This window comes from Ranitomeya imitator, chromosome 3, assembly GCF_032444005.1.
Source record: "Ranitomeya imitator isolate aRanImi1 chromosome 3, aRanImi1.pri, whole genome shotgun sequence".
Taxonomy (NCBI): domain Eukaryota; kingdom Metazoa; phylum Chordata; class Amphibia; order Anura; family Dendrobatidae; genus Ranitomeya; species Ranitomeya imitator.
The window spans coordinates 7,057,677-7,073,305 of record NC_091284.1 but is presented as its reverse complement, the minus strand read 5'-3'; positions in this window follow the sequence as shown (position 1 = coordinate 7,073,305).

The following is a 15,629-nucleotide window of genomic DNA, read 5'->3' as shown; positions in this document are numbered from 1 at the left end:
TATACATAGGAGAGGCAAGGACAGAGGGGCCGATATGGATGGAGTGTAGAGAGTTAATGCGAGGGCGGTGAATGTGAGTGAATGCAGCAGCCAGAATATAGATTATACAAATAAATATGGTGAGTATTTGTGCTGTTTCAAGTGAATATGGATTAGATTTAGTTTTTCTTACCTGTCTCCTGCCCTGTCTAACTGCCATGTTATAACTGCTGAGTACTTAGAAAAAAAAGTACTTTGAATAAAAAATACACGAATAACAGTGCACGAATGCATCCCCAAGCTACATCTACATTTATAGAAGGCTAGCCCTTAGATCTCTTTTTTTTTTTTTTTTTTTTGTGTTAAAGCTCGTTAGCAATCAATCTAACTCAGTTGAGACAACAGGACACAATAAATGTAGTGATCAGATAAACAAATGTCCAGGTCTACATGGATCATAAAGCACTTTGAAACAGTTATGTGATCTCTCTGAGTAAGGACATGCAAAAGTGAGTTAAATATCTATAAACACAAACAAAGGCATAATAGGATGACTAACATATATAGATATATGCAGGATTCAATGCCGAAGATAGAATAACTCAGATACCATCCAAGCTGCTTGCTGTCAGGGACTGGAGCAATAGACATGCAGGATATTTCAGCTCAGAGAATGAATCATATGTTTACCATCCAAGCTGCTTGCTGTCAGGGACTGGAGCAATAGACATGCAGGATATTTCAGCTCAGAGGGATGTGTCCAGAAGGCTACTGTAACTGTATCAGCGTGCGCAGCGTGTCTATACAGTTAAATTTCGCTGCAGAGCAGGGATATTCTTTCTCCCTGCGCTGCCACCCGACCACTACGGGAAGGCCCGCTGACCGCACCAAGCACCCTGCCTGTCATCGCAAGTTCAACTGTATAGGGTGGATGTCATTTCCACTCTACATCGAACGTCAGTGGTGCAGACCCTGACAGCGGGCACTACGACATCACTACGCCTCCTGTGTCGAGATGTGCGGGCGCTCAGAGCAGCGGGGAAACGAGGAGAAGAGGTGAGTATTGTATTTTTTTTATGGGGAACACATTATACTATATGGAGACCTATAAGAAGTGCAGTGCACTATATGAAGGACTATGGGGATTGCATTATACTATATAGAGGCCTATGGGGAGTGCATTATACCATATGGAGGCCAGTGAGGAGTGAATTATACTAGATGGTAGCATATGGGGAGTGCATTATTCTATATGAAGGCCTAAGAAAGTGCAGAACACTTTATGAAGGACTACGGGGAGTGCATTATACTATATGGAGGACTATGGGGAGTGCATTATACTATATGGAGGCCTATGGGGAGTGCATTATACTATATAGAGGCCTATAGGGATGCATTATACTATATGAAGGACTATGGGGAGTGCATTATACTATATGGAGACCTATGGGGAGTGCATTATACCATATGGAGGCCAGTGAGGAGTGAATTATACTAGATGGTAGCATATTGGGAGTGCATTATTCTATATGAAGGCCTAAGGAAGTGCAGAACACTTTATGAAGGATTACGGGAAGTGTATTATACTATATGGAGGACTATGGGGAGTGCATTATACTATATTGAGGCCTATGGAGAGTGCATTATACTATATAGAGGCCTATAGGGGTGCATTATACTATATGAAGGACTATGGGGAGTGCATTATACTATATGGAGGACTATGGGGAGTGCATTATAGTATATGGAGGCCTATGATGAGTGCATTATACTATATGGAGACCTATGGGGAGTGCATTATACTATATAGAGGCCTATGGGGAGTGCATTATTCTATATGAAGGACAATGGGGAGTGCATTATACTAGATGGTAGACTACGGGGGGTGCATTATACAATATAGAGGCCTATGGGGAGTGCATCATACTATATAGAGGACTGTGGGGAGTGCGTTATACTACATAGAGGCCTATGGGGAGTGCATTATTCTATATGAAGGACAATGGGGAGTGCATTATACTAGATGGTAGACTACGGGGGGTGCATTATACAATATAGAGGCCTATGGGGAGTGCATTCTACTATATAGAGGCCTATGGGGAGTGCATTATTCTATATGAAGGACAATGGGGAGTGCATTATACTAGATGGTAGACTACGGGGGGGTGCATTATACAATATAGAGGCCTATGGGGAGTGCATTCTACTATATAGAGGCCTATGGGGAGTGCATTATACTATATCAAGGAAAACGGCGAGTGCATTATACTATATGGAGGACTATGGAGAGTGTATTATACTACACAGAGGCCTATGGTGAGTGCATTATACTGTATGGAGGCCTATGGGGAGTGCATTATACTGTATGCAGGCCTATTAGGAGTGCAGTATACTATATGGAGGACTATGGGGAGTACATTATAGTTACATAGTTATTAAGGTTGAAGGAAGACTTTAAGTCCATCTAGTTCAGCCCATAGCCTAACCTAACATGCCCTAACATGTTGATCCAGAGGAAGGCAAAAAAAAAAACATGTGGCAAAGAGTAAGCTCCACATTGGGGGAAAAAATTCCTTCCCGACTCCACATACGGCAATCAGACTAGTTCCCTGGATCAACGCCCTATCAAGGAATCTAGTTTATATACCCTGTAACATTATACTTTTCCAGAAAGGTATCCAGTCCCCTCTTAAATTTAAGTAATGAATCACTCATTACAGCATCATACGGCAGAGAGTTCCATTGTCTCACTGCTCTTACAGTAAAGAATCCGCGTCTGTTATTATGCCTAAACCTTCTTTCCTCCAGACGTAGAGGATGCCCCCTTGTCCCTGTTTCAGGTCTAGGATTAAAAAGATCATCAGAAAGGTCTTTGTACTGTCCCCTCATATATTTATACATTAACATAAGATCACCCCTTAGTCTTCGTTTTTCCAAACTAAATAGCCCCAAGTGTAATAACCTATCTTGGTATTGCAGACCCCCCCCCCCCCCCAGTCCTCTAATAACCTTGGTCGCTCTTCTCTGCACCCGCTCCAGTTCAGCTATGTCTTTCTTATACTCCGGAGACCAGAACTGTGCACAGTATTCTAAGTGTGGTCGAACAAGTGACTTGTATAGAGGTAAAATTATATTCTCCTCATGAGCATCTATGCCTCTTTTAATGCATCCCATTATTTTATTTGCCTTTGTAGCAGCTGCCTGACACTGGCCACTGAATATGAGTTTGTCATCCACCCATACACCCAGGTCTTTTTCATTGACGGTTTTGCCCAGAGTTTTAGAATTAAGCACATAATTATACATCTTATTACTTCTACCCAAGTGCATGACCTTACATTTATCCCCATTAAAGCTCATTTGCCATTTATCAGCCCAAGCTTCTAGTTTACATAAATCATCCTGTAATATAAAATTGTCCTCCTCTGTATTGATTACCCTGCATACTATATGGAGGCCTATGAGAAGTGCATTAAACTTTATGGATGCTATTTAGGGGGCCATTTTACAGTGTGGGAGCTACAGGGAGTGGGGCCATCATACAGTGTGAGAGCTAATGTGGGATCTTTGTACAGTGTCACGATTCACACCGTGACCGTCACCCCTACGTCACGGGTTGGGATGACTTTAGGCCAACAGACGGCTATCACATGTGCAGGGGGGCTTATCTTAGTTATCCCTCCACTGCTATAATGTGATGAAAAAACACACACAAGGCTATTGACCTCTTAGTTTACAGCAGGGGCTTATTTTAGGTATCCCACTGCTTTCAGTATACCACAAACTGCAGGGATTTATGTATATCCCTCTTTACAGTTCTGCTTGAACTTGCAGCTCTCTGGCGCCGCCCTTACCCTCAGGTCAGATTAGGTACTGCACCTAGGGTAATTAGTCGCCAGACAGGCTGCCTGCTATGTACTGGCTATTGGGCACGATGCAGCGACGCGATAAACTACTCCCACTCAGGCAGGAACAATAATTATCAACGCCGCCGTCGCTACAACGACTCCCAAATACCCAGAACACGGTATGCTGCTACCAGCTTTAATTAAACGGGTCCGAAGCTAACCCAAAACAGTAGCGTAATTCCCTTCAGAAGACTTAGGGTACGTTTTAGAGCAGGAAGAGCGAACTAGTAACTTATATATTTTACTCCGTAAAAGATTAAGGCAGTGTTTACAAAGGTATATAAAGATGGTACAATATGAGACAATTGAAAATATGTACAAGGGTAATTATAAAAATAACGGATTAAATAATAAAGGTAAAACTCACATGTTCTCAGTTCATTTCAGGCAAAACCATGCTGGTAGGCGGAGTTCCCAAATATCCCAGTTCATCAGGGCTAGCAGTCAGGGCTCGTCAGGTAAGACTCAGACTCAGACTCCAGGCTGGGTTAAGGGTAGAGACTTTTAAACCCCAGCCTCGTGACATCACTAAAGGGGTTGGTTTCCTCTGACCCTTCCATCTCCTCAAACATACCAAATTTAACACAAAGTTTTATAATGCTCGTATCTCCGCTCCCTCCAGAACATGCCAGAATCCCAGCACACCCCTCATTCAGCTTATTTTAAAATTGACTTTCTAATGAAACCAAATTTGGGCTAGTTGGGACATACAGTTCCAGAGAAATCCATACTTTTTTACCTGGTGGAATTAGAGGCTCGGGCTAACAATGGCTGATAGATCCGCCGATGGAGGTTAGCAATATATACTTATTATTTTTCTAGCCCAAATCGGTGGCCCAATATCTTACTATAACCAAACAAAGAACCGCATGTCTTTGAGAAGGATATCAGACCAGTTCTAGCTGGAGAGAGATTTGTGCCGCTACAAGCGCAATAAACCTTCCTGGGCTTGGGGGCAGGGCAGAGCATTGAGAAGAATAGCTTCACACACACAAATAGAAGCAAAGAGAGACAGAGAGAGAGAAGGGTTTTTTTTTAGCCTGCAGCATAGGTCTTACAGGCAAAGCTACAAAATCATATCACATTTCATACAATATCGTGACATACAGTTTGGGGGCTACTAAGGGGTTAGTATACTGTGTGGGTGGTACTATACAGTGAGGGGACATTACACTGTGTATAGGGGAGCTGTACATGGGCAGACTTGGGACATTATTAAATGTTAATTGGGCACTTATTGTTGTAGAGGAAGTCAAGTTGTTGTGACTGTCAAAGGGGCACAAAGGGCATTATTACTTTCTAGGGGGGGCAAAATGTGGACACTTTTCTAGGGCATTGATACAGGACATTAGTATATTCTAGAGGGTTGTTTTACCATGTAGAGGGTACACAGAACCACATGTCAGGTTCAGTAGGGACACATATAGTAGCAGAGGCTCAGTATTGGGGTATCAGGGGTAATAATAAGGACACATACGGCAGAGGCTCAGTATTGGGGTATCAGCAGGATGAGGAGTTTGTGCAGGTTGGAGATAAATGGAGACTTTGCAGGAAATGGTAGAAGTCAGATGTGTCTATGCTGTAATCTCTGCAAATGAGTCCTGGCTGGAGAAGTTGTCATGTCGGTCTGGGCCGGATGGAGAAGAAGGGAAAAGTGAACGATTCCACCAGAAAGGACGTCAGCGGTAAGTCACCATCTGCAGCTGTGATCTCTTATATGTCCTGTAGGGCTGGTATCTACCAGTATACAGGATAAGCAAGGATGGAAGCATACATACCAGCATAGAGCCCAGGATAAGGGACATATACCAGGATGGGGCCCAGGATAAGGGACATATACCAGAATGGGGCCCAGGATAAGGGACATATACCAGCACGGGGCCCAGGATAAGGGACATAAAACAGGATGGGGCCCAGGATAAGGGACATATACCAGAATGGGGCCCAGGATAAGGGACATATACCAGAATGGGGCCCAGGATAAGGGACATATACCAGCATGGGGCCCAGGATAAGGGACATAAAACAGGATGGGGCCCAGGATAAGGGACATATACCAGAATGGGGCCCAGGATAAGGGACATATACCAGCATGGGGCCCAGGATAAGGGACATAAAACAGGATGGGGCCCAGGATAAGGGAAGTATACCAGAATGGGGCCCAGGATAAGGGACATATACCAGCATGGGGCCCAGGATAAGGGACATATACCAGCATGGGGCCCAGGATAAGGGACATATACCAGCATGGGGCCCAGGATAAGGGACATGTACCAGCATGGGGCCCAGGATAAGGGACATGTACCAGGATGGGGCCCAGGATAAGGGACATATACCAGCATGGAGCCCAGGATAAGGGACATAAAACAGGATGGGGCCCAGGATAAGGGACATATACCAGCATGGGGCCCAGGATAAGGGACATATACCAGCATGGGGCCCAGGATAAGGGACATATACCAGCATGGGGCCCAGGATAAGGGACATATACCAGCATGGGGCACAGGATAAGGGACATAAAACAGGATGGGGCCCAGGATAAGGGACATATACCAGAATGGGGCCCAGGGTAAGGGATATATGCCAGCATGGGGCCCAGGATAAGGGACATATAACAGGATGGGGCCCAGGATAAGGGACATATACCAGAATGGGGCCCAGGATAAGTGACATATACCAGTATGGGGCCCAGGGTAAGGGATATATGCCAGCATGGGGCCCAGGATAAGGGACATATAACAGGATGGGGCCCAGGATAAGGGACATATACCAGTATGGGGCCCAGGATAAGGGACATATACCAGGATGGGGCCCAGGATAAGGGACATATACCAGCATGGGGCCCAGGATAAAGGACATATCCAATCCTGTGTGATACTGACTGCTGAGCTGTGTATCTAATCCTCTCCTGTGTGATACTGTCTGCTGAGCCGTGTATCTAATCCTATCCTGTGTGATACTGACTGCTGAGCTGTGTATCTAATTCTCTCCTGTGTGATACTGTCTGCTGAGCCGTGTATCTAATCCTATCCTGTGTGATACTGACTGCTGAGCCGTGTATCTAATCCTCTCCTGTGTGATACTGTCTGCTGAGCCGTGTATCTAATCCTATCCTGTGTGATACTGACTGCTGAGCCGTGTATCTAATCCAATCCTGTGTGATACTGTCTGCTGAGCCGTGTATCTAATCCTCTCCTGTGTGATACTGTCTGCTGAGCCGTGTATCTAATCCTCTCCTGTGTGATACTGTCTGCTGAGCCGTGTATCTAATCCTCTCCTGTGTGATACTGTCTGCTGAGCCGTGTATCTAATCCTCTCCTGTGTGATACTGTCTGCTGAGCCGTGTATCTAATCCTCTCCTGTGTGATACTGTCTGCTGAGCCGTGTATCTAATCCTCTCCTGTGTGATACTGTCTGCTGAGCCGTGTATCTAATTCTCTCCTGTGTGATACTGTCTGCTGAGCCGTGTATCTAATCCTATCCTGTGTGATACTGACTGCTGAGCCGTGTATCTAATCCTCTCCTGTGTGATACTGTCTGCTGAGCCGTGTATCTAATCCTATCCTGTGTGATACTGACTGCTGAGCCGTGTATCTAATCCTCTCCTGTGTGATACTGTCTGCTGAGCTGTGTATCTAATCCTATCCTGTGTGATACTGACTGCTGAGCCGTGTATCTAATCCTCTCCTGTGTGATACTGACTGCTGAGCCGTGTATCTAATCCTCTCCTGTGTGATACTGACTGCTGAGCCGTGTATCTAATCCTCTTCTGTGTGATTCTGACTGCTGAGCCGTGTATCTAATCCTATCCTGTGTGATACTGTCTGCTGAGCCGTGTATCTAATCCTATCCTGTGTGATACTGACTGCTGAGCCGTGTATCTAATCCTCTCCTGTGTGATACTGACTGCTGAGCCGTGTATCTAATCCTATCCTGTGTGATTCTGTCTGCTGAGCCGTGTATCTAATCCTATCCTGTGTGATACTGACTGCTGAGCCGTGTATCTAATCCTATCCTGTGTGATACTGACTGCTGAGCCGTGTATCTAATCCTCTTCTGTGTGATACTGACTGCTGAGCCGTGTATCTAATCCTCTCCTGTGTGATACTGACTGCTGAGCCGTGTATCTAATCCTATCCTGTGTAATACTGTCTGCTGAGCCGTGTATCTAATCCTCTCCTGTGTGATACTGTCTGCTGAGCTGTGTATCTAATCCTATCCTGTGTGATACTGACTGCTGAGCCGTGTATCTAATCCTCTCCTGTGTGATACTGTCTGCTGAGCCGTGTATCTAATCCTATGCTGTGTGATACTGTCTGCTGAGCTGTGTATCTAATCCTCTCCTGTGTGATACTGACTGCTGAGCCGTGTATCTAATCCTCTCCTGTGTGATACTGACTGCTGAGCTGTGTATCTAATCCTCTCCTGTGTGATACTGACTGCTGAGCCGTGTATCTAATCCTCTCCTGTGTAATACTGTCTGCTGAGCCGTGTATCTAATCCTCTCCTGTGTGATACTGACTGCTGAGCCGTGTATCTAATCCTCTTCTGTGTGATTCTGACTGCTGAGCCGTGTATCTAATCCTATCCTGTGTGATACTGTCTGCTGAGCCGTGTATCTAATCCTATCCTGTGTGATACTGTCTGCTGAGCCGTGTATCTAATCCTCTTCTGTGTGATTCTGACTGCTGAGCTGTGTATCTAATCCTATCCTGTGTGATTCTGTCTGCTGAGCCGTGTATCTAATCCTATCCTGTGTGATACTGACTGCTGAGCCGTGTATCTAATCCTATCCTGTGTGATACTGACTGCTGAGCCGTGTATCTAATCCTCTCCTGTGTGATACTGTCTGCTGAGCCGTGTATCTAATCCTATCCTGTGTGATACTGACTGCTGAGCTGTGTATCTAATCCTCTCCTGTGTGATACTGTCTGCTGAGCTGTGTATCTAATCCTCTCCTGTGTGATACTGACTGCTGAGCCGTGTATCTAATCCTCTCCTGTGTAATACTGTCTGCTGAGCCGTGTATCTAATCCTCTCCTGTGTGATACTGACTGCTGAGCCGTGTATCTAATCCTCTCCTGTGTAATACTGTCTGCTGAGCCGTGTATCTAATCCTATCCTGTGTGATACTGTCTGCTGAGCCGTGTATCTAATCCTATCCTGTGTGATACTGACTGCTGAGCCATGTATCTAATCCTATCCTGTGTGATACTGACTGCTGAGCCGTGTATCTAATCCTATCCTGTGTGATACTGACTGCTGAGCCGTGTATCTAATCCTCTCCTGTGTGATACTGTCTGCTGAGCTGTGTATCTAATCATCTCCTGTGTGATACTGACTGCTGAGCCGTGTATCTAATCCTCTCCTGTGTAATACTGTCTGCTGAGCCGTGTATCTAATCCTCTCCTGTGTGATACTGACTGCTGAGCCGTGTATCTAATCCTCTCCTGTGTAATACTGTCTGCTGAGCCGTGTATCTAATCCTATCCTGTGTGATACTGTCTGCTGAGCCGTGTATCTAATCCTATCCTGTGTGATACTGACTGCTGAGCCATGTATCTAATCCTATCCTGTGTGATACTGACTGCTGAGCCGTGTATCTAATCCTATCCTGTGTGATACTGACTGCTGAGCCGTGTATCTAATCCTCTCCTGTGTGATACTGACTGCTGAGCCGTGTATCTAATCCTATCCTGTGTGATTCTGTCTGCTGAGCCGTGTATCTAATCCTATCCTGTGTGATACTGACTGCTGAGCCGTGTATCTAATCCTCTCCTGTGTGATACTGACTGCTGAGCCGTGTATCTAATCCTCTTCTGTGTGATACTGCCTACTTCCACAACAAGAGGGCATACATGCCTGAAAATGATGCACAGCAGAGTGCGTGGTGACTCCGTTTGCACCATTACAGTCTATGGTCCCGTCAGCCCATATCACCAAATTCTGTTTTGTGGAGGGTTTGGACGCAGCACTGAGTGTGGAGCAGAACGCACACATATAACTTTACTGTAAATTTTGGATTTCTCTCCAGCCATTTTCCTGTGTTGTGGCGCCCCCTGCTGGTCTCTCACTTTCTTCGTCTTTCTCTTTTGCACAGTTATCTGTATTCCATGTTATCTCTCGGCACAATGTACATTTATATTACAATAATATTCTATATTTCATACCAGAGGGCTGATCTGATTGCTTCTATTCTGTAGTATATCACTCGTCTCAGCCCTCTTGTCAGTATTCGAGCCCGGCAGCTCTTGTGCCCCAGGCCACTCAGCTGCTGAACAGTTCCATGGTAAGTCAAATACTAATAACCCTGTGATCTCCTGATTGACCATCCTACTGTAACCTGACACTGCATTATTGAGCTCACAGCCTTTAGTCTAGCTTCTTTCCACTTGTTTATTCTCCTCGAGATCCTACTGCTGCTCCATTTACCGGCCTCTGACTGTATTTTGACTGCGATTCCTGCTTCTCCTCACAACTCCACTGCTGCTCCGTGTCCGTGCAGTACATAACCACACCAGTCCTCTTGTCAGTATTCGAGCCCGGCAGCTCTTGTGCCCCAGGCCACTCAGCTGCTGAACAGTTCCATGGTAAGTCAAATACTAATAACCCTGTGATCTCCTGATTGACCATCCTACTGTAACCTGACACTGCATTATTGAGCTCACAGCCTTTAGTCTAGCTTCTTTCCACTTGTTTATTCTCCTCGAGATCCTACTGCTGCTCCATTTACCGACCTCTGACTGTATTTTGACTGCGATTCCTGCTTCTCCTCACAACTCCACTGCTGCTCCGTGTCCGTGCAGTACATAACCACACCAGCCCTCTTGTCAGTATTCGAGCCCGGCAGCTCTTGCGCAGCAGGCGGCAGCTTTTCCTTCTGATCTATTCAGCTCACTGGACACAACCTTGATAAACCAGATACTTGTATCAATGTGATTCCTGATTGACTCCATACTAAGTAGTGTAGGTCTGCAACTCTTACATCCACAACTCCTGAGAAACCAACAGTCCTTTTTAGGGCTAATTCGTGGGTCCCGATATTGCAGCGCTAGGCCGGCAGGGCATAGCATATCCACGTCAGGGCAAGGCCTGCAGGCACTATATGTGCGACCATTGCTCCCACTGCATCCTTCCCAAAGCTCCATAACTGCCTGCTGCTGCTGCTGCAGATTATTTACTATATACCAATTTTTTTTCTTCCAAAAATTCACCCCCCCCCCAAAAAAAAAAAAAAAATACAGTCTGTTCTGTCAGACTGAGGCCTGTTGAAAAATCATAGTTGGTCAGGCATACGTAGCATAGTTGTGTGTGCTAGCCTTGTGCCACTTTTTTTTTTTTTGGGGGGGGGGTGTTTTAAATTACCCGAAAAATGCCTCATATATCTGCATGCTCTAACTTTGGGCATTGGAGGCCGGTGTACTTATTTTTTGGCTGTCTGATACTCAAATTCTAGACAGCACTATTTAGCATAAATTAACTTCACAAAAAAAACCCAAACATTGAATACAGTCTGTTAGGTCAGGCTGTGGCCCGCTTGGTGTTTTGGTTTGAAAAATCATAGCTTTGCAGGCATACTGATCAGATATTATTTCGCTACTAATAAAGACATTTGTGTTGAGCATTTGAAATAGTGCAGTAGTCCATTTAAAATGGTTAAGGCAAGGGATGGGGAAGTGGACGTGATGCTGATGGTGCATCCAGAGGACGAGGCCGTGGGCAAGGTGAAGTTGGGCAACAGCAAAGACCCACATCTTCTCGCTTGACCTTCCTGTCCCAGTTTCTAGGGGACCGCAGCACACCACTGTTGAAGCCTGAGCAGTGTGAAACGGTTGTTGGTTGGATAGTGGATAATGCTTCCAGTCACTTAGCCACCACCACCACCACCTTGTCTTCCACACGGTCAAGTCTGAGTAGCCGTGAGTGTGGCCCGGATATTCCTCACCCTGATCCTCCTTCCTACCACCATGGCGAGTGCCCTGAGACAACTGATCCCACACTTGGACACTCTGAAGAGCTGTTCAGTTTTCCATTTCAAGAATCAGAAATCTCTGCCGGTCAATTTGAAATGGGGAAAGATGAGATCGCATGTAGAGCTGCCCAAAAGCTTTGACCAGCCCCGGTAACATGAAGGCGATGGTGGGAAATTGTCACAAGAGGTGGACGAGGATAAGACACAATTGCCAGAAAGTCAGGAGGAGGAGCAGCGTGCGGATGTGGAAGACGAGGTGGTGGATGACATAGTGACTGACCCAACCTGGCAGGAGGACATGCATAGCGAGGCCAGCAGCACAAATGGGGAAGGAGGCATATCCCCCCAACAGGCAGGAAGAAGCAGTGTGGTGGCCACAGACAGAAGGCGTGCATCCGTTCCCCATAACACCAACAGGAGGGAAGTTGCCATTCCAACTGATAGGTCTTCCCGAGTCTGGTTATTTTTTAAAGACTCTGCTGATAACCACAAACAGGCCATTTGCAGCACCTGCCATGTCCACATCAGCAGAGGTAGCAAAACAACCATGTAACCAACTGAGATAGTGAAGTCACAACATGATCCACATTATATAAAAAATATAACTCTTTATTAACACATAACACAGGGATATTCCATATATAACAATACGTAAATAATAATCATATTAGATTACAAATATCTGTAAATATACTAAGCAGCAGTGGCAAACCCACTGCTGCACATGGACTCAGCAATAAATTGAGCAACAAAGAACAAAAGACAGAAAGTGACCTATGCTAATATCATAAATCCACATAAATAAAGAGAAGATATAATATCATAGTAATCTATACTTGGTGGATTTATGTAGCCACTTATACTGCAATGGCCTGATGGAGGATGCCTAATATAGTGAGTGGATGGATTATTGGCCCATATAGATCATAGTAAATATAAATGGGGTAAACTTAGTAGCAGATATATAAATGGCCCAACTCCACAATGCAGGTAAATAGCGACCAGGACGGCATGTTAAGATAAAGATAAACCCAGTACCTGCGGCCATATCAGCAGAGGATAGCGGTCACACTGATACTTGTAGCAAAACAACCAGCGTGACCACCACCAGCATGATCAGGCACATGCAAGCAAAGCACCGGACTTTGTGGGCCGAACCCCAGGCTCCAGGACCATTGCCTGCTGGTCACACCACTGCTTCTTCCACTGTTTTGCGTAGAAGCCAATCCCCAGTACACCGTGCATGTGAAGATGCCTCGAGCCCTGCACCTGTTGTGGCCCACAGTCAAGCAGCACCATTACCAAGCACGTCCACGTCCTTGTCCCAGCACAGCGTTCAGTTGTCTATAACCCAGTCTTTGGAATACAAGCGGAAGTACCCAGCCAACGCCCCACAGGCCACAGTCCTCAATTCTAATATTTCTCTTCTGCTTGCGCTAGAAATGTTGCCTTTTAGGCATTTTGAGACGGAAGCTTTCCGCAACCTGATGGCGGTGGCCGTCCCAAGGTACTCGGTCCCCAGTCGCCACTATTTCTTCCGGTGTGCCGCAATCTGTCTGGTTCCTGCCAGTAGATCAGGGCTGCCACTAGAAATTTCAGGGCCCCATACTGGCAAAATTTTCGGGGCCCCCTTGAAACTCCGCCCAGGCTCCACCCCAGCCCCGCCTCCAGGCTCCACCCCTTGAACTGTCCACAGTCCCACCGCTCTCTCTTGGAAAATCTCCACTTCTCACCAATCACACATTAACAGTTCCCATCACCAGATCACACATATAGCCGGCAGCTTTTGTTTTGGCCAAAAGATTTTTTAAGCCGCCACCATAACACGGTAGACACTTTTGGCCGGGCCCTACTCTACTGTAACCTACTAAATATTTGTTAAAATATGCAATACAATTTAGGTATATTTTTATTTATTTTTCAATTTTTAAAATGACCTATAATACTACATACAAGGAACAAATACCACCGCACTATGACCAGATGACATATTACCACCACAGTGATCGAATAATATAAAATACAAGGAACAAATACCGCTACACCATGACCAGACCACATATTACCACCACAGTGATCGAATAATATAAAATACAAGGAACAAATACCGCTACACCATGACCAGACCATACAAAGTAGCACAACAGCTGACACACTCCTCAATTAGTGTCAATGCAACATGGGTGGGGGTGCAGAACCAGTGGCTGGAATGTATAGCATAAAACAAAAAGAAAAAGAAAGGAAGCCACCAAATGAATGTTCGCACACCACCTGATACGTATCAAAAAGGAACAACTTTAATGGGTAACACCACAAATAAAAACATTTAAAAACAATCCAACAAGACTCCCCCCGTCAGGCCCATAAAGCTCGTAAGTATATGCATATACATACTGTGTAAGGCCGGCTGTGTACAACGATACAGTACCGTATAGTGTCACATAAAGCAATACCATAAAGAACCGGGCATCCGGAAGATCTGGGCCCAATAGCCCCACAAGGGAACTCTAAGGGGAGAGGGAAAAGAAGGACAACACGCCCAACCCCCTCAAATGAAAACCCCTAAAGAGCCTAAACCACTGTGGCGTACTATATATAAGTGCCTACCATGTGTAATAGTACCATACCACCCTGTACGGTGTAAGCAGGGAGAGCAATACCTAGGCACGTTCAGCAGGAAGACCCCTCGGCTCACATAACTGGTACTCCAACAGCCATATAATCACCTTGAATAAAAATAATACGAGCAGGACCGACACGAGGGAGAACCCAACGCGTGTCGCGGTTACTCGGACCGCTTCATCAGGGGAAAGTGACGAAGCGGTCCGAGTAACCGCGACACGCGTTGGGTTCTCCCTCGTGTCGGTCCTGCTCGTATTATTTTTATTCAAGGTGATTATATGGCTGTTGGAGTACCAGTTATGTGAGCCGAGGGGTCTTCCTGCTGAACGTGCCTAGGTATTGCTCTCCCTGCTTACACCGTACAGGGTGGTATGGTACTATTACACATGGTAGGCACTTATATATAGTACGCCACAGTGGTTTAGGCTCTTTAGGGGTTTTCATTTGAGGGGGTTGGGCGTGTTGTCCTTCTTTTCCCTCTCCCCTTAGAGTTCCCTTGTGGGGCTATTGGGCCCAGATCTTCCGGATGCCCGGTTCTTTATGGTATTGCTTTATGTGACACTATACGGTACTGTATCGTTGTACACAGCCGGCCTTACACAGTATGTATATGCATATACTTACGAGCTTTATGGGCCTGACGGGGGGAGTCTTGTTGGATTGTTTTTAAATGTTTTTATTTGTTGTGTTACCCATTAAAGTTGTTCCTTTTTGATACGTATCAGGTGGTGTGCGAACATTCATTTGGTGGCTTCCTTTCTTTTTCTTTTTGTTTTATACCATGACCAGACCACATATAACCACAAATCACTGAATACTACAATACTGATCAGTAATAAAAAAAAACCACAATACTATCACCAGCAGTGCCATTATACACAGGAGATCTGTAATTAGTATGCAGTGTCTGTGTACAGGTAATACAGTGATCACCGGTGACATTACACACAGGAGCTCTGTATATAATGTATAGGTAATACAGTGATCACTGGTGACATTGTACACAGGACCTCTGTATATAGTATACAGTGTATAGTGTCAGTGTATAGGTAACACTGACTCACCAGTGACGTCTCTAGGTGAAGTCCTTCATCTTTCATCCAGCACAGACCGCCATCACTTCATCCAGCCAGGACTCGTCTCTGCAG